Source organism: Nycticebus coucang, chromosome 3 (assembly GCF_027406575.1).
Source record: "Nycticebus coucang isolate mNycCou1 chromosome 3, mNycCou1.pri, whole genome shotgun sequence".
Taxonomy (NCBI): Eukaryota; Metazoa; Chordata; class Mammalia; order Primates; family Lorisidae; genus Nycticebus; species Nycticebus coucang.
The window spans coordinates 27,292,676-27,316,493 of NC_069782.1; the positions used below are offsets into that span (position 1 = coordinate 27,292,676).

The 23,818-nt window shown below is 43.5% G+C and overlaps 1 protein-coding gene across 4 annotated transcripts in view; it reads left to right on the forward strand.

The window, feature by feature from the left end:
• Positions 1 to 23,818, forward strand: part of TMCC3 (transmembrane and coiled-coil domain family 3) — a 233,763-nt gene that overhangs the window by 194,085 nt on the left and 15,860 nt on the right. The window contains exon 1 of one of the 4 annotated variants that reach the window (XM_053585390.1): positions 5,975 to 6,103. The exons of the other annotated variants lie outside the window; for them this stretch is intronic. The gene's annotated coding sequence lies outside the window, so the exon portion shown is untranslated. Of the gene's footprint in view, positions 1 to 5,974; positions 6,104 to 23,818 lie in introns of those variants that run through there. 4 annotated transcript variants of the gene reach the window in all.

Here is a 23,818-nt window from a genome sequence, read left to right on the forward strand (position 1 = left end):
ATCACGATGAATCAGAAACTTCGCAGAGACTGAGGCTGTCAAGTTTACACATTTTTACACTGGCAGTATTGGTCTAAAAGGAAAGAATTAGTTCACCAGGTTTCAGGGCTCCCGGCTATTTATTAATCAGCTGTAAGTACTTGGGGGAAATTACTTTACTTCTCGGGCCTTGATTCCCTTATCTTAAAATGAGTTTGACCTGAACTGGTGTATTCTAAACTTTCTGGTTTATAAGAATAACCTGGGGCACTGATTTAAAACACGGAACCTCGATTAGAGATTTCTGATTCACAAGTTCTAAGGTGGGGCAAAGATAGCTGAGCAATCTCAGAGTTGGTTTAGCTCAGTAGTTTCAAACTATGTGAATTTAAGAATGGGGTGGGAATCCTAGCACTCTGGGAGGTTGAGGTGGGTGGATTGCCTGAGTTCACGAGTTCGAGACCAGGCTGAGCAAAAGTGAGACCCTGTCTCTACTAAAAATAGAAAAACTAAGTCAAGAGGATTGCTTAAGCCAAAGAGTTGGAGGTTGCTGTGAGCTATGACATCACAGCACTCTACCCAAGGTGACAACTTGAAACTGTCTCCAAAAAAAAAAAGGGGTGGGAGTGGGAAGTCGAAAGGAGGCTGTCAAATGGGGATTTCAGGTTCTGCCCCTGAGATTCCCTGCAGCCACAGCTTGAAGCACTAGCCCACAATAGCCAGTTCTGAAGACGGCTCTTCCCACGTGCAGCCCCTCACCTCCTTGGAATGAACCAGAAGGCTGTGTTGACAGGAGGACCCGGTGGGTTTGCATACCCCCAGCGCTAACTCCAAACCCCGTATCAGTGTTCGAAAACTTTGTTTTAAAATCTTGGAGTGACACAGTAACCTTTGGTCATACAATACTCCATGCTGTGTTGCCTTTGCTAAGCATGGTTACTTCTGGTGTGCAAGAGGCAGGGCCAGTGACCTCAGGTCACTTCCAGAGCTTGGTTTTTTTTCCTGCAGTTTTTGGCCAGGGCTGGATTTGAACCCACCACCTCCAGCATATGGGGCCGGAGCCCCACTCCTTTGAGCCACTTTTTTTTTGAGACAGAGTCTCATTTAGTAACCCTCGGTAGAGTGCCGTAGTGTCACAGCCTCACATCAAGCTCCGGCTCTTGGGCTTAGGCGATTCTCTTGCCTCAGCCTCCCGAATAGCTGGGACTACAGGTGCCTGCCACAGCGCCCGGCTATTTTTTTGTTGCAGTTTGGCCGGGTTTGAACCCACCACCCTCGGTATTTGGGGCCGGCGCCCTACCCACTGAGCCACAGGCGCCTTCCTAGTTCCAGGGCTTGGTTTTTGTTTTTTTTTTTTATTGTTGGGGATTCATAGAGGGTACAATAAGCCAGGTCCAGGGCTTGTTAAAAAATACATCGATTGGATTCCAGACCCAAAGATTCAGTTATTTCCTATCCAGGGCCTGGCTATTAATCTCTCTCTCTCTTTTTTTAAACCTGAAGGAATTTGGTGGGGTGGGGTGGGGTGGTGTTTTTCTTTTTAAGGTTTAAGGCAAAACCTTAAAAACTGACCATAACCCAATTTCCTGAGTCAATCTGAATTTAAGTGTAAACACACGTTTGGCAGAAATGAGATGGTTACGCCAAGGCAGTGGGGTTATAGAAAAGTCAATAATACGTAGAGCAAGTGCCTTAGAGAAAAAAGCCTTGATCTTCTGGAAATATTTAATGATTAGATTGTTAACCGCTAAAGCAAACACATTAAAAAAATATATATATATATATATGGTCTATGCGTCTCTTTGTGCCTAGTTTTTCTATTTCCTGTTTAGCAAAGAGTAAATTACATTAAATGAAGTGTTTAATAGGCCTGCATAAACCTAAATTATGAAAGTTCACTTTTTTCCTGTTAACTAGTTTAACTTAAAAAGTGCAAGTTCATTAAAAAAAAAAAATACTGTAGAACTAAAGGGGTTAAGGATAAACTTTCTCTTGTTAGCTTATCCTTTCCCTCAGAGATAGAAATATTTTATTTCTTATGTGTCCACAGAAATGGTTTCCGCACAAAATGTACATGTCCTGTATTTGTTTAACCAGTCCCCTATTGACACACAGTCTAAGTTCTGGGTTTTTTTTTTTCCCCCTCTACATTTGTTTTGCTGTGCATTTCTGTATTGAAAATCTTTGTATGCTTTTTATAACCATATATGGATAAATTTCTAAAAGTAAAACTGCTGGGTCAAAGGGTAAGTGTCTTTTAAATAAGCTTAAATGTGAACACATTGTTCTCCCAAAGGTCGCACCAATTTGCAAGATAAACTTTTTATTTTTGGAAGGCTTCCTGGGGTCAGTTGACTCTGAGGCAGCAGGCAAGCAGCTAACTCTCCTTGTCTGCTTAAAACTTGAGACTGCTAAGAGAGAATTTAAAAGATAATTAAGGTGTTCTGAGGGAGAGGTGGATGGGGATTGGCTTGGCAATGCATGGGGCTAACCCTGCATTTGCAAGAAGAGTGTTTTTGGACTGGGTTCTGAAGTAAGAAAGACTACCCCAGAGCACAGCGTGGTAGTGAGCAAATCATGCTTTAGAGCATGGTAAGCCCCTCCAGGGATATGATCTGCTCCCTTAGTAGAAGCCTCAGGGCAGTTTTGGGTGAAGCATCTCAGCCATAAGATGCTTTTAAACAACACCTCTGACATAAGTCATAGTAGAGTTAGACACTGTGTGTGTGTGTTTAATGTGTGTGTCCATGTGATGTTCAAATGAAGAGGGCCGTTTTTCAGTAGTGTCTCACTCGGATAGCGAGTTTCTCCTGTGAGTCTCAGGGTAACTCACACAGGCCAGGAGCAGGTGGTCTGGGATGTTGCCAGCTTAGTAGCGGATACCATCAAATCTGGCTTCTATCTGCCTTTATTTTGTCCCCTACTGTCAGAGGAATTGGAGAGGATCTTATTATTATTATTATTATTATTTTTTTTTGTAGAGACAGAGTCTCACTGTACCACCCTTGGGTAGAGTGCCATGACGTCACACGGTTCACAGCAGCCTCTAACTCTTGGGCTTCCGTGATTCTCTTGCCTCAGCTTCCCAAGCAGCTGGGACTACAGGCGCCCGCCACAATGCCCGGCTATTTTTTTGTTGCAGTTTGGCCGGGGCTGGGTTTGAACCCGCCACCCTCGGCATATGGGGCCAGCACCCTACTCACTGAGCCACAGGCGCCGCCCAGGAATAGGAGAGGATCTTACAAACACAAAAAAATTGAATCTATTCAGAGCAGAGGAGAATTGGGTGGTGTCTTGAGACTCTGTGTCAGCAAGGTGCTAGACTCTTACCGGTCATAAGAGGGACGACAAGTGTGTTGTCTCACCCAGAGCCCAGAAAGATTCGAGAGCAGCCAGGATCCCCAGGGTTAGGACTGCCTACATGAGGGAGAGAGGACGCGTTCTTTGTCAGCACTTAGGGACCAAAATGTCCTCTCAGATTGGTCACACTTTAGCCACATCTCAGGTGGCCAGATTGAAGACAGGTGGAAGAACATTCACTCTGATTAAATCATTCTGCACATTTAATTAAAATAGGTGAGCCAAATGACTTGAAAGCTTTGATGTGATTGTCAAATAATTTTACATTAGAAACGTGGGTGGTTTTTCTTTTTCCAAGACGTTTATGACTGAGACGTGTAAGATGAATTAGGGATGCTGAACTAGGCTGAGGATGGGAAAGGATGGGGATGGATGAAGACACCAGGGAAGGATTTGGAAGGAAGAGGTGATTGTGAAGATGTTTTTTTGGCAAGTTAAGTTTGAGATGAAATAAAATATCCAGTGACCAAGGTATTTGCAGACCAGGAAGGCAGCCGTAAAAATAGGCAAGACAAATCAGAGCCCAGATTTGAAGGCAAAACCAGGAGAAAAATGAGCAAGCTTAGCTATGTGGGGCTGAATTATGCATCCCTCGTGGTCAGTCTGGTTTCTAAAGATCTTATTGTAGTTTTAAAATATTCATTTTACGAGTTATAAATAGAATAAGCAAGATGAGCCTAGCAAAGAAAGTATATGCATTTCTTATATACAGAGTGTACTGTCGACTTAACGTTTGGTTTAATGCAAGATCCATTTGCTAGAATTTATTATTTAACATTCCTTAAGACCTTTAGTTGAACTGAAGCAGAAGGTAGAGGCTATGCAATATTAACTTTGGTAGACATTCTTCCTCTTTAATATTACAATATAGTTTCACACAAGTTCTTTTACCTTGGCTAGGCTTTATTAGCTTGACAAAATTCTCTCTCTCTCTCTCAAATCTCCTTGCCCTTTTCTCCCCCACCCCAACCCTCAACACAGAATTAAATTAATGCCACTTAAACCACATGGCAGTTTTGAGATCTTTGCCTTATTTAATGTCAATGGCAGGAAGCCCCTGGTCCCCCAGGATATTCTGACCTGAGTTTTTCATATGACTTGTGGCAATTCAAATATTTGAGAATCTGTGCACAAAGGTCAAAAGGAATTTGAAGATGAATGACAGACAGCAGAAAGCTCGTAATCTGCAAGAGTTAGGTACTCAAATTATTATAATACAAAGCATATAATCACGAAAGGTCAAGAGGAAAATGTTAAATGTCTTGTGTCTGCTATGATATCAGGTCCTTTTCTAATCTCGTGAAATCCCAAGAGGAATTTCTTTAGTGGAGACCAGAGGCTCAGAAAATTCTTTTATTTGCCCAAGGTCATAAAGCTGCAAAGAGACAGACCTTAGATTTGATCTAAGTCTGTGCCTGTCCTCTCAGAGAGGGGTTCACAGCACTGTCACTGATGGGCTCTGATGCGGTTTCCTCAGCCCCTTTCCCGTTGGGTGTTTGTCAGGACAGCTGTGTGTAGGTGTCTCCCAGGAACCTCAAGTTCATCCTGTTTGCAGCTGACAGCGCCTCTTGTCATCAGCTGCCAGAGGAACGGAACAGAAATGAGGCTGTCCTGACACCCCTGCCCCTCTACCCCCGTCTGGCTGGTGACAGTCCTCTTAAGTCCCCTCCTTTGTGTATCTCGGAGGCTGTTCCCTCCCTTCCGCTGCCACCCCATCCAGCCCCTGCAGACTCCTGCTGTAGCCAACAAGCTCCGGTCCGCACCACAGAAATGTGTTTCCCAGCCTGCTTTCGCAGGACTTGTCTAAAGCAGGGATCTGATCATCCCGATCCCTTACACAGCTGCCTGGAGAATGAATCCACATGCCTCAGCACGGCTGGAGTGGAGTCCTCGAGATCTGACCATCTGTCAGCCCAGGGCTTCTGCCGCCTTCACCTGCACCAGACCCTCCAGATGAATACCTGCTGAGTGACTGATTGCATTGTCTTCCGACGGTCTTTCCTCCTACTTTATAAGCACCACGTCCCCTTTCCCTTCCTCTCCTCTCCCTTCAGCAGCCCCTCCCAAGTACTCTCAACCTCCTGGCACCAATCACCGGCTGTCATTGTGTCTTTCTCCCTGGCCATTAGGCTGGGAGGGGGCCATGCCCCAAGCTGCGCCTGACACCGGAGGCACCCAGCACGCTTCTGTCTCATGAATGAATCAACAGAGCAGACTCCTGGCTCTGCTCGGTGCCCTCGAGCCACTTCCCTCCCCTTTCTGCTGGCTCTGCCTTCATTTCATATTGGTGTTTCTTGTTCTCAACCCAGTGCTTTGCCTTCGCCCAACCAGGGTTTGTTGAAGTGAGCCTGTTTCCTCGTTGGTAAACAGGGAGTACCAGACGGAATGTCCGTCTTCTTGCGACCCCAGAGCTGTGTGACAGCAGGATCCTGTTCCAGTCAGCCTCCCTGCACAAATACAGAATGTGGGTCTCTTCTGTTGGCAGCACAAAGAGCCCGTTTGTGCAGCGGTATGTTGAATATAGTGTGTTATTGCTGGCGTTTGCATTGGGTACAGTGCAGGGCGTGGAGTTTCTCTGAGGCAAACACAGGGACTACTCTGAGATAATGTGAGCAGTATCTCCAAAGTCCAGGGTGAGTCATGCAGTAGGTGCTGTTTGGAATATCTAGCCCGCCAGTCTGACTGACTCAAATGCCTCTTGGGCAGAAAGGTGAGCTGGCTGCCGATCCTGCTGTGCTCCCTGATTTGATTTGTGTAGCATTTGGTAAGTCTTCCATATGCTTCCATTTCAGCTGGAGTGTGTAAATTGGTATAGTAAAGCTTTATGGTAATTAACATCCTGTGAGATGCTCACGCCTGTAATCCTAATTCCCTGGGAACCCAAGGTGGGAAGATCTCTTGAGCTCAAGAGTTTTAGACCAACCTGAGCAAGAGTGAGACCCCGTCTCTACTAAAAATAGAAAAAAATTAGCCACGCGTGGTGTCCCGGCACATGCCTGTAGTCCCAGCTACTCAAGAGGCTCAGACGGGAGGATCAGTTGAGCCCAGGATTTAGAAGTTGCAGTGATCTGTGATGATGCCGCCACACTCTAGCCCAGGCAACCGGAGTGAGACTCTGTCTCAAAGAAAAAAAAAAAAACAACAGTAGCAACAACAACAAAACCAAGAAATGCAAACTGTGTTTGTGCTCTTAATAGTTATCTTTGTACTTGCTACATCCCGCTCTAATTTCTCAGTGCTTTCTAGGTATTTAAATGCCTAAACCAGCTCAAACTGTGGCCACGGGCCACACGAGGGGTGTGATTGTACTTGTTCCCGTTTTGTTTTTTTACTTCAAAATAGGATGTGTGCATAGGAATTTCTTCATAGTTTTTTTTTTTTTAAAAACTATAGTCTGGCCCTCCAGCAGTCTGAGGGACAGTGAACTGGCCCCCTGTTTAAAAAGTTTGAAGACCCCTGTAGACTCTCAGTGAACCACCAAACTTACTGGTTGGTCCTTTTTAAAATGTAAATCTGGCATGAGTGATTTCAGAGAAGGATGGAGATCTGGGTTTGAGTGTGCTGGCTGCTGGCTGGAGAAGAGCCAGATCTCCCACTTGCCTGTGAGTTGCAAAGTAATCCTGAGTCTAATCAGGCTCTGCGTTGGAATCTAACTTTGTACGTTAACATCTGGCCTTTTAACAAGTGGGCATATTCCAGTCCTTGCCTGGATACTTGAGACTCTGTAAAACCGACTATGTGCTGCTGTGAGCCCAGCATGGGGAAGAAGGGTGTGGTGGCTGCCTCCACACTCTGGGAGAAATGTAGGGTGCGTCTGAATCAGGGCTCCGTTGGCCATGCTCGGACACCCCATGGTGGGGTGGGACGTGCTCCCTGTAGGGCCGTGGAGGTTCCAGTCATGTGAATTCCGTCTTTGGGAGCTGCTGCTCTGGTGGGAAGTCTGTATTCAGTGTGCGGCTACGTGTGTGGCTTCCTCATGGAAGACCTCTGTAGAGTTCACAAAATAAATATAATCTTTCCTTCAGAATTCCACGGATGTTAAAATATTTGAATGCATTTATTCAGGGTTTTCTTCTCCAATTCTGTAAGCAAATGTTGTTGTTGATGACTAACCCCAGTCTTTAGAAACCAAAACAGGGGGTGGGGTGGGATGGGAACCTTTGCTCCTTGTTCTCTGATCCCTTGCTTCTTGGAGGTTAGATTTCTATTATTTAAAAAATGTCTTTTGTGAGGGCCAGTTGTTGACAGCTTGGCTACATAGTTTTAGCTGCAATGAAGGGGAAAATGGCTCGTAAAACAGACGCAGCTGCCTTCTGTACTTCTGTGCCAGGCTGCTTAAGGGATGTAGGAATGAGTCTCTGGCCAGCAGCTGGTTGACAGGCTGTTCTAGAGAAGCCCTCACAATGCTGGTGGTCTCTCTCCTCCTTCATTCAACCACTGCTGGAGTGTCTGGATGTTTGGTGTGGCCTGGGGGAAGAACGCTGGGCTTTTTCCCAATTACATCTTTTATATTCTTGCGTGAAAACCAGTGAGGATAATGAACTATTGATCTAGGAAGAAACAGTGCAATGGTAGCCTTGAGGGCCTTTGAGACTAGGTTACAATTTAAGTAGGACATCAAATTTAGATTTTAACATTAATACCCAGAGAGTTAAAGTACAAAGCCATAGATAAAGCAATGGGATTGAAAGAAGTCCTTCATTCTACAACTTAAGCACACACACATACAAGCATTTAGTTTATTGTACTGTGTAACTTCATTTATTTTCAAATGTTTGTAAACTGGTAAATATTACACAGAGAAGATATTCCCTAAAAATAACAGGCACGGTGGCTCACATCTGTAATCCTAGCACTCTGGGAGGCCGAGGCGGTGGGTGGATCGCCTGAGCTCAGGAGTTTCAGACCAGCCTAAGCAAGAGTGAGACCCTGTCTCTAAAAATAGCAGATGTTATGGTGGGCGCCTGCAGTCCCAGCTACTTGGGAGGCTAAAGCAAGAGGATCACTTGAGCCCAAGATTTGGAGGTTGCTGTGAGCTATGATGCTACAGCACTCTACTGAGGGTGACAAAGTGAGACTATCTCAAAAAATAAACAAATAACATGACACACCCTGTACCTAAAACCAGGGTAAGGAGTTGAACTTGACCCTGTGAACTTCTTCCCTGATGTTTATCCCTTCAATCACAAGCCCTCCCACCCCCAAGAGGTCATGGCTGTCCGTGTGTTAACCATTCCCTGTATTTCCCCCTTTTTACCACCACTGTGTTCATACCTAAACAAGAGTTTCCCTGTATCTGACCTTTATAAAGTAGAATTCCTACTCTGTCCTTTCACTTCTTTTGAGATTTTCCCTTTTCATTCTTCTAGCTCTGGTTTATTTCACTCCCTGTACAAATAACTACACACAAGGTATCCTATCCATTCTGGCTCACACGCTTTTGGATTATTTGTGGCTTTGGTTTTTATTGTTGCTTTGTTGTCTGTCTTTGAACAATGCTGTACAGATATTCTTACTGCACTTAACCTAACGTGGGCACTTGTTCCTCTAACCTAGGAATTGAATTTTTGGGTCTCTAGGGCATGTGCATGTTCAAATGCCAAACAGTTCTTAATATTTTAAGAATTAGGTAAATGCAAACATTTCAAACACATCCGTATCTAATTTTAGAATTGCTTCACTTTGAAATGAATCCTAGAGCCATTAAAAAAAATAAAAAGTGAAAGTGGTCCTGTCCTGCTGTGGCTTCTGAGAAACTGACTTCACCCTCAAGGAGATAGTGTTATTCCTTTTTGAGGTTGTTACAGAAACGATTTTCAAAGGACAAAACTAAACTTTAAAACCCAAGAATCCCAGATAAAGCAGTCTAGCCCTCAGGAGTCAGTAGGTGAACTTTGTGGGACTCTCCAGCTGCCGTGGGCAGACACACAGTTGGCCCTCACTGTGCATGGGTTCCGCTTCCATGGAGTCAGCCAACTGTGCATCAGAAGTATTTGGGAAAACAATTTCTTGTACTAAACATGTACAGACATTTTTTTCTTATCATTATTCCCTAAATAATACAGTGTAACTATTTACATGGCATTTTATTGTATTTGATATTATAAATAATCTAGAGATGATTTAAAGTATATGGGAGAATGTGTTAGTTATAGGCAGATACTGTACCATTTCATATCAGGGATTCGAGTATGTACAGATTTTAATAACTTCGGGGAGTTCTAGAACCAGTCTCCCATAGATGGCAGGTATGACCCTGTGTGTAGACATACTTGTATATACACACCTGTCACACACTGCCATGGGCAGCTCCCATGGATGTCCTCAGTGAGAAGTCTGTAGGGGACTCATCATTACACACTAAATACAGAATCAAAGCTGTGAGCATTGGGAACCCCAGTTTTCAGTGACATTGGATCCTTGAGAAGATGGTACTGTGTGAAGTTATTAATATAAGCAAGATACAACATTACTACATAGTCATTTTTTATGGGGTTTTCACTTGAAAAGTTATGTTTATGGCTTGGCAATTCCAACCTAGGTCCATATATATTTTTGTTTTTTAGAACTACCTTTTAAGACATGGTTTTATTTGCTTGGGAAATTTAAAAGGCCTCTGGTCCCATATACCGAGTTAACTTTTCTAAAATCACATAAACGAAATCATTAACTTAGTGTGAGTTACAAAAATGCCCCCTGTCTTGGAGACCAGTTACTTTGCTATTGTTGGTAACGTCGTAGGTGCTGAGAGGATACAAGGAAGCTGCTGATGACACTTGGTAGGAATTTGCATATCTGTCTCACTTTGAGGCTTTTTCAAAAATAGGAAAATAAGGTGAATAAAAAACTATACCAGGGCGGTGCCTGTGGTTCACGGAGTAGGGCTCCGGACCCATATGCCGGAGGTGGTGGGTTCAAACCCAGCCCCGGCCAAAAAAAAAAAAAAAAAAAAAAAACTATACCAAAAAGAAAATAGTATTAAAACAAAGTGTCTCTGTACCCAGATTCCCAGTCCTAGTTCTCACAGATTCTTAAGGTTCCTTCTAGAAAATTCCATACAAATAGAATACAATTGTATACATGAATCATAAGTCCCCCCACCCCTCATTTAAAGCACAGAGAGTGTGCTGTCGGCATAGCTCTGCATCCTGCCTCTCTGTGTTCACAGTTTAGCTTGGGCAGCTCCCCCCATAGCCCGTTTAGATTCATTTCCATTTTAGCCCCTTTGTATAAAAAATTTTTAAGGTGATATTCCCTATTGATTATGTCTATGCTGTTTTCAGAATTGGAAACAGGTGGAGTGGTGGCTGTGGTGGCGGTAGACTATCATTTTAGAACTGCCAGGAAGAGTCAGACATAGGGGTGAAAGACTTGTAAATACTTTGATCTCCATTTCTGTTCTTTAAATCTCTTGAGTTTATGGGTGGCACCTGTGGCTCAGTGGGTAGGGCCCTGGTCCCATATACCGAGGGTGGTGGGTTCAAACCCGGCCCCGGCCAAACTGCAACAAAAAAATAGCCAGGCATTGTGGCGGGTGCCTGTAGTCCCAGCTGCTTGGAAGGCTGAGGCAAGAGAATCACCTAAGCCCAGGAGTTGGAGGTTGCTGTGAGCTGTGATGCCACAGTACTCTACTGAGGGCGACAAAGTGAGACACTGTCTCTTCCAAAAAAAAAAAAAAAAAAAATCTCTTGAGTTTAGGAGTTTTTTTTTTTTTTGGAGGGGGGTGCCTATTTTAAAGTGTTTTTGAGAACTGTATGAAAGTTCCAAAAAGCTAGATGGTTTTTTTTTTTCTTCCTTGCCTTTCTTTCCTTGTGATGATCATGATGGTGGAAGAGATTATGATATTTAAAAATCCAAAGAAAAGGAATGTATTTATAACTTAGTGGCTAAAGAAGGTTTCAACCTGCGGCCCGTGCAGATTGTCTGAGGACTGTCTTGCTCATCTGTGATGTCTGATATTGCAGAAAATATGCGTGGGACCTTTTTCTTTGCTAAGCAGCTTTCATTAATGTTTCTGGATTTCATGTGTGGCCCAAGACAATTCTTATTCTAATGTGCAGCAGAAAAGAAAAAAAGGTTGGGCACCCCTGCTAGAGCATAGACTGGTCTATCTGGTGACCATTGAGAGGGGCAGCCTAGAGACAAATGAGGTAAATCATTGCAGTGGTCTGCATGGGCGGTACAAAGGACCCAGCCCAGGCAGGCATCAGGTGCTGGAAAGGAGGGGTCTGGTGTTAGGGCAGTGTTTTTCAACCTTTTTTTTTTTATCTCACGGCACACTTAAACCTATAGCTAAACTTCTGCTTAACAACACTTAAATTATATTGATCCCCTTCCCAAAAAAGAAAAAAAAGGAATACATTTACTGTGCTTTGAACTTTTTTCAAAAATAATTTAAGTAATGATCTTTAAAAATTTTCGGGGCATATAGCACACCGGTTGAAAATCACTGTGTTAGAGTAAGAAGAAAAAAGGCCGTAGTGATATGGGAGGCAAGGGAGAGTCCTGGGTGCCGAGTCTCGGGCGGCTGTCCATGGCATAGGGTGTGATTCAGAACAGACTTGTGACATATTCAGCAAATCATATCCTAGGTTGGGACAAGAGCAGTTGGAAAGATTTATTGAAAGTTTTGATGAACGATGCTATGTAAGTGGAAAATAAATGATGCTCTGCCAGATCTGTTGTCATTTAGTTCCTGCTTAATTAGGCTTATGACTTCTCCCCATTTCTGTATAAAGTTGGGTTCCTTTGAAGGATATGCCCCTTAATACAATAAATATGTTCTTGCCTCTGATTAGATATGATTGAACCCTTTGTGTCAGTTCCATAATATGAAGTACATATTCACTGATTGTTGATTACACGTCTACCCAGGAAGAAAAACAGCCAAGCAAAGTGTCTCTCTGACACAGGAATTGTGGTACCGTCATATTGGCAATTATCTTATTATTAAAACATCAGTCATAACATCTAAAGCAATAAATGACATCGGAGTCAGCAAAGTATAGAAATCAAGGAACTGTTAGTTTATCAAATTCAGGGTAATATCCTGGGCTGAATGAGGTTTCATAATGTTCTCAACTGAAGAATCTTAAACAGATGATCCTTCACCATTTTGAAATGCTGAATAAGGTAGGTTGACGGAGTCGAATAAATCAAGTGCACCATATTGTAGATACTGTTACGAATGTAGGAGCCCTTGGAGTCATATTAACTTCATCCTCTCTTCCAAGGCAAAAGAAAAGCAGAAAGAAAACTCCATCATCCATATATCTTAGGGAACGAGGCCTGAGAAAAGCCCCTTAAAAAAGGCATTTTACCTTTGGACTTAAAATTAATGTTTTCCAGTAGTAGTTCTGTACACAGGCAGTGCTGGAATAAGCTCAGAGCAGGTGGCCCGTCTGAGAGTTCTCACCGTCTCTTTGCAGAGTGCAGCTCTGTGCCAGGTACAGACCCATGATTTGGTTTATTGCAGTTCCCAGTAAAGAGAAAAAAAGTATCTGGCATTGAAATTCTCCCAGCCTGCCTTCTATCTCCACCCCACCCTCACTTTTTTTTTTTTTTTTTCTTTCACTAATCTAATTTGGATTTTTATTTTTTCAGACAGAATTTGAATCATAGTACCGAGTGAGATGGTGTTCCCTGGCACTTTCCTTCAGTTAGAAGAATCTGGGACATCTTCTGGCTTCGGGGAGGACGATATTAATTTGCATCATACATTGGGGGATTTCTCTTTTCATTCCAAAAGACAGAAGGAATCACACCCTGCAGGGAAGTTACCTTGAACTCCTGCTTTTGTAATCTCTTTAGTCCTCTGATGGAAAGCACCAGGCTATAATAATAATTAGAGTGTGTTTAGTATTTTAGCTCCCCAGAAGAGAAGTGAGTAGACAGAGAATAAATCACCAATTGTGTATTTATGAGGCAAAATGCCTAATTTTCTATCGTGTGATGGACACTATTCTTTCACGTGAGAACTCAGCTACCCTTAGTTTTAAATGTTTAAAAAACACACACACATCCGGTTATGTGATCCCTGCATCCCAGGGCTCACTTAGTATTGGCATGTAGTACAGTTTGAGTAGATGGTCATATGAGACCAGATTGTACAAATTAATCATTTTCATGTGACATGAACCAAATTTGAAATCTGTATAGTTGCAGCTCTGTATTTTTAGTGTTAAACATTTAAACAGTGTCTGTTTAGGATTTTGTAGGTTCTTATTCTTTTTGCTGTTTCTCCTTCTCTATTTCTTAATATTTTATTTTTCTGATTTTTGAATCAGACCTGGCTGGGCATGGTGGCTCACATCTTTAGTCCCAGCACTTTGGGAGGCTGAGACCAGAGGATCAGTTGAGGCCAGGAACTCGAGGCCAGCTTGGGCAACACCATGAGAACTTGTCTCTACAAAAAATTAAAAAAAAAAGTGTTGGGCACAGTGGCATGTGCCCTATAGTTGTAGCTACTTGGGTGTGGCTGAGGCGGGGAGATCACTTGAGCCCAGGAGTTCAGGGCTGCAGTGAACTGCACTCCAGCCTAAGCGACAGAGACCCTCTTTCAAAAATATTTTATTTATTAAAAATTTAAAATCCCACCTACTTTAAAACTCTGCTTTCTTCTTGCCTGCGTGGTCCTCAGCCTCTCGTGGTTTGCAGAGCTGCTGCAGGCTGTCTGTGTTCTCCAGTCTCCTGCCACCTTCCTTTAGAAATACTTACCCAGCGCTGGGTGCGACGGCTCATTCCTGTAATCCCAGCACTCTGGGAGGCCGAGGTGGGTGGATTGCCTGAGCTCACGGGTTTGAGACCAGCCTGAGCCAGAGCGAGATCCCGTCTCTAAAAAATAGCCAGGCGTTGTGATGGGCGCCTGTAGTCCCAGCGACTCAGGAGGCTGAGGCAAGAGACTCACTTGAACTCAGGTGTTTGAGTTTGCTTGAAATATGTTGTATCTGAATCTGATGTATTCAGTTACACCAGACCTTAGTGCCTTGCTGTTGTGAATTTCCACTCTTTCTCATGTGTACTTTTGTGTTCTAAAAACAAATATTTGTACTAATAACAAATGCTTATGAGTTGGTGTCATAAAAATTTTCAGGAACTTTAAAAATGTTCAGGAGCTGACAGAATACAGCTTGAGATGCTAGCAAAATTAAAGTTGCTGCATACAGTGTTTAACTGCTTTTTGCTTAATTGTTATTTTGCTGAGTAAGGTTCATTTTAAGAAAAGGTAAATATTTAATACATATTAGTGGTCATATGTTAATAATTTCGTTTCTTAAGAAGACTGTTGGCATTTTGTGTGGGGGCTGCCAGCCTCTGTAGTAAAATGTAAGAGCTGTACGGACCTTAGCGGTCAGAGTTCAGTCACCTTGTTTTCTCCCATGAGGGATCTGAGGTCTGCAAAGTTAATTAGAAACCAGGTCCCTTAATTGATCTAGTTCAGGCGTCTTCCTGAGGTCACTGTGCTGGTGTCATGGCCCAGATTTGCTTATGTGTATGACCCTAGTTAATAGGAACACAATCTTGGACATTTAGAAAATTAGAAATTCATGGCTGAGCACCCACAGTGGTTACGGCACCGGCCACATGCACCAAGGGTGACGGGTTCACAACCAGCCCAGGCCAGCTAAACAACAATGACAACTGTAATAAAAAAATAGCCGTGTGTTGTGGCAGGCCTGTAGTTCCAGCTGCTTGGGAGGCTGAGGCAAGAGAATCGCTTATGCCCAAGAGTTTGAGGTTGCTGTGAGCTGTGACACCATGTCCCTCTACCCAGGGTGACATGGTGAGACTCTGTCTCAAAAACAAAAAAAGAAAGAAATTTAGAAATCCATAGTCACAGGATTTAAAAATTTGACCCTTGCATGGCAAGAATTTCAATTATCTAGACATTTCATTCACTTATCTAGAATATTTCCCACTCAATGTCTTGTTTTTTTTGTAGAGACAGAGTCTCACTTTATGGCCCTCGGTAGAGTGCTACGGCATCACATAGCTCACAGCAACCTCCAACTCCTGGGCTTAAGCGATTCTCTTGCCTCAGCCTCCCAAGTAGCTGGGACTACAGGCGCCCGCCACAACACCCGGCTATTTTTTGGTTGCAGTTCAGCCGGGGCCGGGTTTGAACCCACAACTATTAAAAATCTTCCCATTTTCTTTGCATACTTTTGTAATCTATTTCAAAATCAGTGACACACAGAACGCAGAGCCTTTGTGGCATTCTTTACTTTTTTACATAATGACTAAAATTAAAATAATAAAATTATAATTCCTAATAAGCATTTGTCCAAAAAAGGAGGTAACTGTAAGTGCAGTTACAATGTTTATAATAAAAAGAAGCATTATTTTACAAAACTTGGGTTTCAGTTAGATATGTGTACATACACTGTATATGTATTAGCAACTCTTGTTTTTCTTATTGTGGGTGTCCTGCAGAATTTGTAATATGCCGCTTTATACATAGAAAGTTTGTATACTTTTCTATGAAAGTATTTACATAGAAAGAAACTGGTACATAAGTAGGTATTTGCAATTCAGTGGCACACGAGTTCTGCGCTGAGTGTTGTATGGCACCTAGAAAGTGAATGCTCTCCATAACCAGGAGAGCATCCGACAAGGGTGATAAAAACAGAGGGATCCATGCAACAGTGTGTGAGCCAAAATGGATCAGGAAAGAAAAGAAGGCCTCAAGGAAGAGATCCTGAAGGGATGGCAGGATTTGCATAAGAGGGAGAGGCGTTGGGGACGCCATGCTCATAAGAGACTGATGTAAATCTTGAGGTAAAACAAAAAGTACAGAACTGTGCTCCTTGGACAGCAGTGCTGAGATGCATCTGGTGGGTGGTGAAGGGAGGAGGAAGACGTTGGATAGTTGGAATTGGAAAAAACACTTAGGACTTAAGGTCACAGAAGGAGGGGCCCAGTTCCTTCACTGAAGGAAGAAGCATTGTGCATCCTGAGCAGGGTTGCAAAGGGACAAAAGTGGAAGTTTAGAAGGTTAGTGCGATGACTTTCTTTGTGTAGATGCAATTGAAGAAACAAAACATTGAAAACAGTGAAAACTGGTTAAACTCCTGCCCTTTTAATAGGTGAGATAGAAAATGTAGATCTGGATTCAGGTAGATGGGCCTAAGGATAGCAAGGAAGGGTCAGCTGGAGAGAACTTACTGAACCAAGAACTAACAGAATTCGATGTCAGTTTTTTTTTTTGTTTTGTTTGTTTTTTTATTAAATCATAGCTGTGTACATTAGTGCAATTGCCTGTTGATGTCAGTTTTGAAAGAGAATGAGGCCATGGATATGTAAGCTTGTGGAATTAAGTATAACCCAGTCCTAAAACACCCCACATACTATCTGTTCAAAAAAAGCTTTCCTGCCATAATTCATACACACACACACACACACACACATATATATTTCTTTCTCTCTTTTATAAAGAAATGGGGTTCCACCATCTCACTATGTTGCTCAGATTGGTTTTGAATGCCTGGGCTCAATCAGTCTTCCACCTGAAGCCTGAGTAGCTGGGACTACAGACATGGACCCATGCCCAGCTCTGCCATACTACGCTCGAGAAGTAGTTTAAAGAGATTTTTAGAGGCAGTAGCAAGGTACAGTCGTTAGATATACTTTTCTAATTCAGTTTTCCCTTGTTTAAAGACTTGGAGATGGAAGATGTTAAAAGATGTTAATTCATAGCTGGGCGTTGTGGCGGGCGCCTGTAGTCCCAGCTACTTGGGAGGCTGAGGCAAGAGAATCGCTTGGGCCCAGGAGTTGGAGGTTGCCGTGAGCTGGGTGAGGCCACGGCACTCTACCTAGGGTCATTAAATGAGACTCTGTCTCTACCAAAAAAAAAAAAAAAAAAAAAAAAAAAGATGTTAATTCAGGGCAGCGCCTGTCACAGCGACAACAGCACTATTGTTCTTGGCTCTGGACTTTTCTGAACTTCCCACCTGTCTGGGGTGTGTTAGGTTTAATAAGTGATAACCAACACTTATACAGCGCCTACTCTGTTCAAGGCCCTGTCACCAGCCTCAATTCATATCATCCTTGAGATCACCCTGTGAAGTAGATGCTGCTGACCTCGTTTTTTACAGATGAGGAAATTAAGGCCTGGAGAGAGAAGCTCGCCCAAGGTGGGCCAATTAACAAGGCAGAGCTGGAATTTGAACCTGAGTGGTCTATCCCTGAATTCTGTGCCTTTAACTACTAACTCCCGCTACCATCCTGGAGGTTGACCTCTTTAATACGCTTGGTTGTACAATCAGTGCTTTCTTTATGAAGTCTGAGCAGCCTGGTTGCTGCAGGTGTTGTGAGTGGGCCTTGCAAGGCTCTCTCTGTTTTGGAAATAAATACAGTCAACTCAGATACAGATTTGGATTCCAAGAAGGGTTGTGATCAGTCCACAATTCATTTTATTTCTTTGTACTGTCTTCTCACTGGGTTATAAAACAGTACATTTCTAGAAAACTATTCTCTTCCTGAAACATTAATCTTTGGTGCCTTTAAAGTGCTATGGCTGTAAAAGAAAACCTCTCGTGTGTACCTTGATAGCAGAGAATTTACTGACCATAGAACCTGCTGGGGCTTTAGACAGAAGAGGGGGATTGTACAAACTAGGCTTGACAATCATGATTAATGGCAAAACAGAAGCAATCCACACTTTCAGTTATGCAGGAAGTCTTGGGATTGAAACTAGTTTCATCTCTTATTGATATCAAATTGAGAACATCTCCAGTAATTGTCTCATAGCACTAAGGACTGTCTAAAGCAGCCTGTGTTTGCTCTTATGGTTTCCTATCTATTGTGTTACCATCTTTGCAATGGTAACACGAGGATTTAATGATTTCAGTAAATCAAATAAATTTGGGGGTTGTTGGGATTATAGAAAACAGGCACATGTGTCTAATAAGTGGTTTGGCCATGCAGTAGGCTCTCAAGAAAAAGTAGGATATTCTTGGAGCCAGGTAGACCTAGATTGAAATCACAGCTCTGCCACTTACTTACTGGTGTTAGGACTTCAGACAAGTTACTTTTCTCATCTCTGAAATGGGAGTAATAATTCCAATCTCAGATTCTTCAAAGGAAAACTAAAATTATGTGACACATGTAGGAAATTATTTGATATCTGTAAGTCTTTACTAACTCTCTTAAATCTGTGCCTTTGACTACTGACTTACACTGCAGCTTCCTTTTTTTTTTTTTTTTTTTTTTTTTTAACAAATTTGAACTATCTCTCTGAGATTCTGTCCTCTCAGGCCATTCTTCTTGAGGCCTACCTTTGTCCTTTAAATAAATCATTGCCGGGCGGCGCCTGTGGCTCAGTGAGCAGGGCGCCGGCCCCATATACCGAGTGTGGCGGGTTCAAACCCAGCCCCGGCCAAACTGCAACAAAAAAATAGCCGGGCGTTGTGGCGGGTGCCTGTAGTCCCAACCACTCGGGAGGCTGAGGCAGGAGAATCGCCTAAGCCCAGGATTTGGAGGTTGCTGTGAGCTGTGTGACGCCACGGCACTCTACCGAGGGCAATAAAGTAAAACTCTGTCTCTACCAAAAAAAAAAAAAAAAAAAAAAAAAATCATTGCCACCTGTGACTTTGGAGAGTAAAAGGACTCTTTTGTTTTTGTGTTGTATGTTCTACCAAATGGTGATTTTCTTAGGAACAAGAAACAATATCTGATAATCTTGCTAGTGCATTAAATTATTTATTTTTAATTTGTTTTTGAGACAGACTGTTACTGTGTTGCCCTTGGTAGAGTGCTGTGGCATGACAGCTCATGGCAACCTCAAACTCTTAGGCTTAAGCGATTCTCTTGCCTCAGCCTCCCAAGTAGCTGGGACTATAGGTGCCCCCATATTGCCCAGCTATATTTGCTTGTAGTTGTCATTGTTGTTTAGCTGGCCTAGGCCAGGCTCAAACCCACCAGCTTTGGTGTATGTGGCCAGCACCCTACTCACTGAGCTACAGTCGCCAAGCCTGAATTAAATTATTTTTAAAAGTTTTTCATTTAGTGCAACATAAGACTGCTGCTTTCTGTCATCACAGCTTAAGGGACTGGGTCAGAATACTTCGGTGTATTTGAAGGAGCAGGCACCTGGGTTCTCGGAAACAATTGTTATAGTACCCTCGGGGGAGAAATGTCCCTTGGGAAAGAGGGATCACACTTGTGGATCTTAACATGCATCATTTGGTACGTGATGCTCTGTATTCTACTTAGAGCAGTGGAGAGCCATGGAGCACACGTTTCCTGAATGTTCGACCTCTCACATGGATTGTCTTGAAAACAATCCAGCCTGACCTCACTTGCAGGTCCTTCTTGATCTCATCACAGATAGCTGAGCGAAGGTAAACATGAGGGACAGCCAGCTGTCCCACTTGGCTCTCAGTCAACCACTGATTCACTTAGTAAACACCGAGGTCTTACTGAGGAAGGCGTGTGGGGCAGACCCAGGTGGCTTATTAGACCATCTTTCTCTCCAAGGACGCTTCCAAATATTGGAGAACAAATGTTATACAAATAACATGTCATACCTGGTGGAGTAAACAATGTAAATGGGGTAAATGCAAATCTGGGGAAGAGCACAAAGGAAGCAGTCCATTCTAGCTGGACTTTGGGAAGGGGTGGGGGAGCGGGAGACCTTTGTGGAAGAGGCTCTGTTTACTTTGGCCTGTGAAAGGTAAATTGGGAAGGAGACCAGACTAGGGTGGGAGCTACCCAGAAATAGGAAAATGTATGAAGTGTTCAGGGGAGGCTGACTGATCCGACCAATAGAATAAGGTGAAGGTGAAAAGCTGGTCGTTGGTCCAAATCCTGGCCCTTTGTCATCCCAGCTGTAACCACAATTTACTTGATGGCTCCCACTTTCAAATCTGTACGGCAGAGCCAAGGACACCTACCTCATGGAGCTGCAAGGATTAAATGGGAGCATATGCAAAGCCTAAGCCTTGCTCTGGTGTCTGTACATACATGTGCCCAAAACATGATGGACATAGCTACTGGGATGTGGCTAGGATAGTGCCCTGATCAAGAGGGCCTTGCATTCTTTAAATATTTACTTAAGGGAACTTTAAGCAAAATTTCAGGTTAATATGAGGGTCTATATGATTCGGTTATACAGTTTGCATTTGTAAGGTTAAAGTCTGAGTTGTAGCTGTGCCCTTCACCCGGGAAGTGTGCCACATAACAGTGCCTCGTACCTGTTGAGTGGGCCGCCACCGGACCCCTTCTCCCCACTCCTACTTGAATTCAACTAAGTTTTTCTCTCCAGTGAGCCTGTAGTTGTTAACTCTGCTGGTCTCAATTTAGTACTGAGTACGCGGGGTGGTTGTCTTTCCATTCCTGTGATACTGCACTTAGGAGGATGTTCTCCAAGGTCCAGATTGTTACAAAAGATGCAAAATCTCCTTTTTATGGATGAATAATATCCCATGGTATACATACACCACAGTTTATTAATCCATTCACGGTGGGGGTGAGGGGTGGTACTTGGGTTGTTTCCACATCTTTGCGATTGTGGACTCGGCTGTTATAAACATCGGACTGCAAATGTCCCTGTGGTAAAATGTCTTTTTTTCTTTTGGAGAGATACCTAGTAATGGGATTGCATGGTCAATGGTAGGAATCTCCATGCTGCTTTCTCCACACTTTCTCCTCTTTTGGATGAGATACCAAGTAATGAGATTGCGTGGTCAATGGTAGGAATCTCCATGCTTCTTTTTCCACAGAGCTGTACTAGTTTGTACCCCATCAACAGTGCAGGAGTGTTCCCTTCTCTTTGGACACATGCCAGCATCTTGCTTTGGGACGTTGCGTGTGGGCCATTCTCACTGGAGTTAGGTGGTATCTCAGAAAACTCTTAGGAAGGAACATGGCATGGTCTGATTTGTCTTTTAAAAATGTAATTTTATTCAGCCCACGGAAATTAGGGTTTTTTGTGATGATGGCCTCATTTGAAGATCCTCATTTGAACTTCAGAGAAAGGCTGTTTTTCCATATGAGAAATAGATACTGTACTAACTTCCATAGCTGACCACCTCCTTAAGTTGACCTAATTTTCAGAGACTGGACATGCACCACGTATATGTATCAGTACAGTAGGCCTCGTTCCTTATGTTGAACACCTGTGTCTGGTAGCCGGTTTGTTACAGTCCCTTGGCTGGGCAACTTACAGGGTTCTCCTCTTCCTTTTGTTGGGGGGTGGGGGGACAGAATCTCACTCTGTCACCGGGTTAGAGTTCAATGGCATCCTCATGGCTCACTGCAAACTTCAATTCCTGGGCTTAACCAGTCCTCCTGCCTTAGCTTCCCCAGTAGCTGGGACTGCAGGTGTGCACCACTGTACCTAGCTGCTCTTTCTGTTTTTGTAGAGATTGGGTCTCACTCTCACTCTCACTCTTGCTCTGATTGGCCTCAAATTCCTGAGCTCACATGATCCTCCTGCTTTGGCCTTCTTAAGTGCTAGGATTACAGGTATGAGCCACCATGCCTGGCCTGAATATACTTTTGATGGTCAGTTTTTTTCTTTAAATGTAATGCTATATATTGTTTTCATAAAACTAAAGGTAGCTTTTAAGTTATAATTGCTACTTAGTGATAATATTACTGGCTGATATTAGAAACTACTCAAAAGCAGCTTCAAAAAAAAGTAGCTTCAGTGTTGCAAAAGGGAAAGAAATATATATAGATAAATTTTTCTTCTACTCCCTCAAAACAGCTTATGTTGTTTCTCAGCCCTGTCTGATAGCTAGTAGTGTTCTAGTCTGTGTATCACAGAATTCTGTACTACCAATCGTCTAGGACATAGGGTGTGCTATAGTGCCAAAACTAAAAGCCTGACCTGCAGAGAGTAATTTAATTATGAGGGTTAAAATTGCCTGGGGAAGGTACTTTGGGGCCCAGTACCAAATGCTGCTTCCTGGCTCAGTCTTATATATCAACTTTTCCAAGTACATGAGCCAGGTTGTGACCCTGGTGTACCTTTGAGTGCTTGGGGATGGGGGTAGGGAGTAGCTGTGCCAGTTTATGAGCTGGATGTGTCTGACCATGCTGCCCATATTCCCTATGGGAGTGTACGTGTGGTGTTCGTCCCCCCGCAGGGTGATGTCTCCAGCGTCTGTAGATTAAAGTACACCTGCCGTCTTCCACTACGGGTCAGATTATGATAAGGTGTATGGAAAATATAAAGTAGCACTAACATCCAAAAGTCAAAAAAGGAGGAGGAAACAAATAGGCTGATCACCAGACCTGACAGTTAACTCTTAAGTGCCATTCAGGATTTCAGCATCCAAGGCAAAAAGGGAAACTTGATTGTTATCTCATAGACGCACCCCTGTTATATTCACTTGCTTATTCAGAAAGCTGTGCTTTAGGAGACAGTACTTTCCCCTCTGTACAGGGCATCTATACTGAACAGCGTATGGATTACAATAAAAAGTTTTTTGCTGCTTTTCAAAATGGGCGTGGGGCCAGGCGAGTTCCCTAAGGATCCTTCCAGCTCTGAAGGTCTTAACTGCTGGGGCAGGTCACCGTCTATGCCTGGTCCGTCTCGTCAGTTGTCAGTGTCGTGTGTCTGAGGGGCACCCCTCAGAGAGCTCATTCAGACTGGAGGTGCTGGCAGCTCTGCAGAACAAGGGCTGCTTTTGTGGCCATTACCCAGAAACTTAGATTAAGCACTGTCTCCTCCCAGGAGCTCCCATCCTGTGGGTTTTGGGGGGAAAGGAGGAAGTGAATAACTGTTACAGGAATCAGAGAAGACTGGCCCATCAGTTTGGGCAGCAGGGAGACCCTCTGCTCACTGGCTGAGGACCTGGGAGACTCGTTTTGTCCTGGGGGTGGTTCTCTCAGCATAAAGTGGTCTCCCACCTCCCTTCCTCTCTGGCCTGCCCTGTTTCCTGGGGAGGTTTTACTGACAGACACTGCCAGAAACCTGTGGGAATGAACAAGCGCCTATGTGGGTAAGTTTCCAGAAAAACCCCTCTGCCCTGAAAGGGCTTACGTTTCATGCCCAAGGGCTTTTGCTCCCCTGTTTTTTCCTTCTCTTCCAAGTTAGGAGCTAAAAGCCTCTATGGACATTTGTTCCGTGTTTAGAGTTCACTGTCCCCTTGTCCCCACGAAAAGGAACTGTGAACCCTTCCTTCAAGAAGGTTGTAGGCTGCCAGGCCTGGAGACGGGAGGGCAGATACTAAGGGATCACTCTCCTTGCTCATTTTGAGGTACATGGGGTCCCCAGGGCTCCTTCCTTTTTTTAGAAACAGCCCTGTCTGGGTGTCACCTCACATTCCAAATAGTGCCCTCCCCCAGGCACTATGGCGGTCTTTGACCCGTCCTTGTGTTACAGAGTGAGAAGTTAAAAGACCACCAAGGATGCCAGTTAATTGATGCCCATTTAGGAGTCTTTATTAGGTTGGCCAACTGACTGCCCCTCTACATGGATACAGAAGGAACAGCACAGGCCGTGAAAAGGAAAGGGTTTATATAGGGTAAA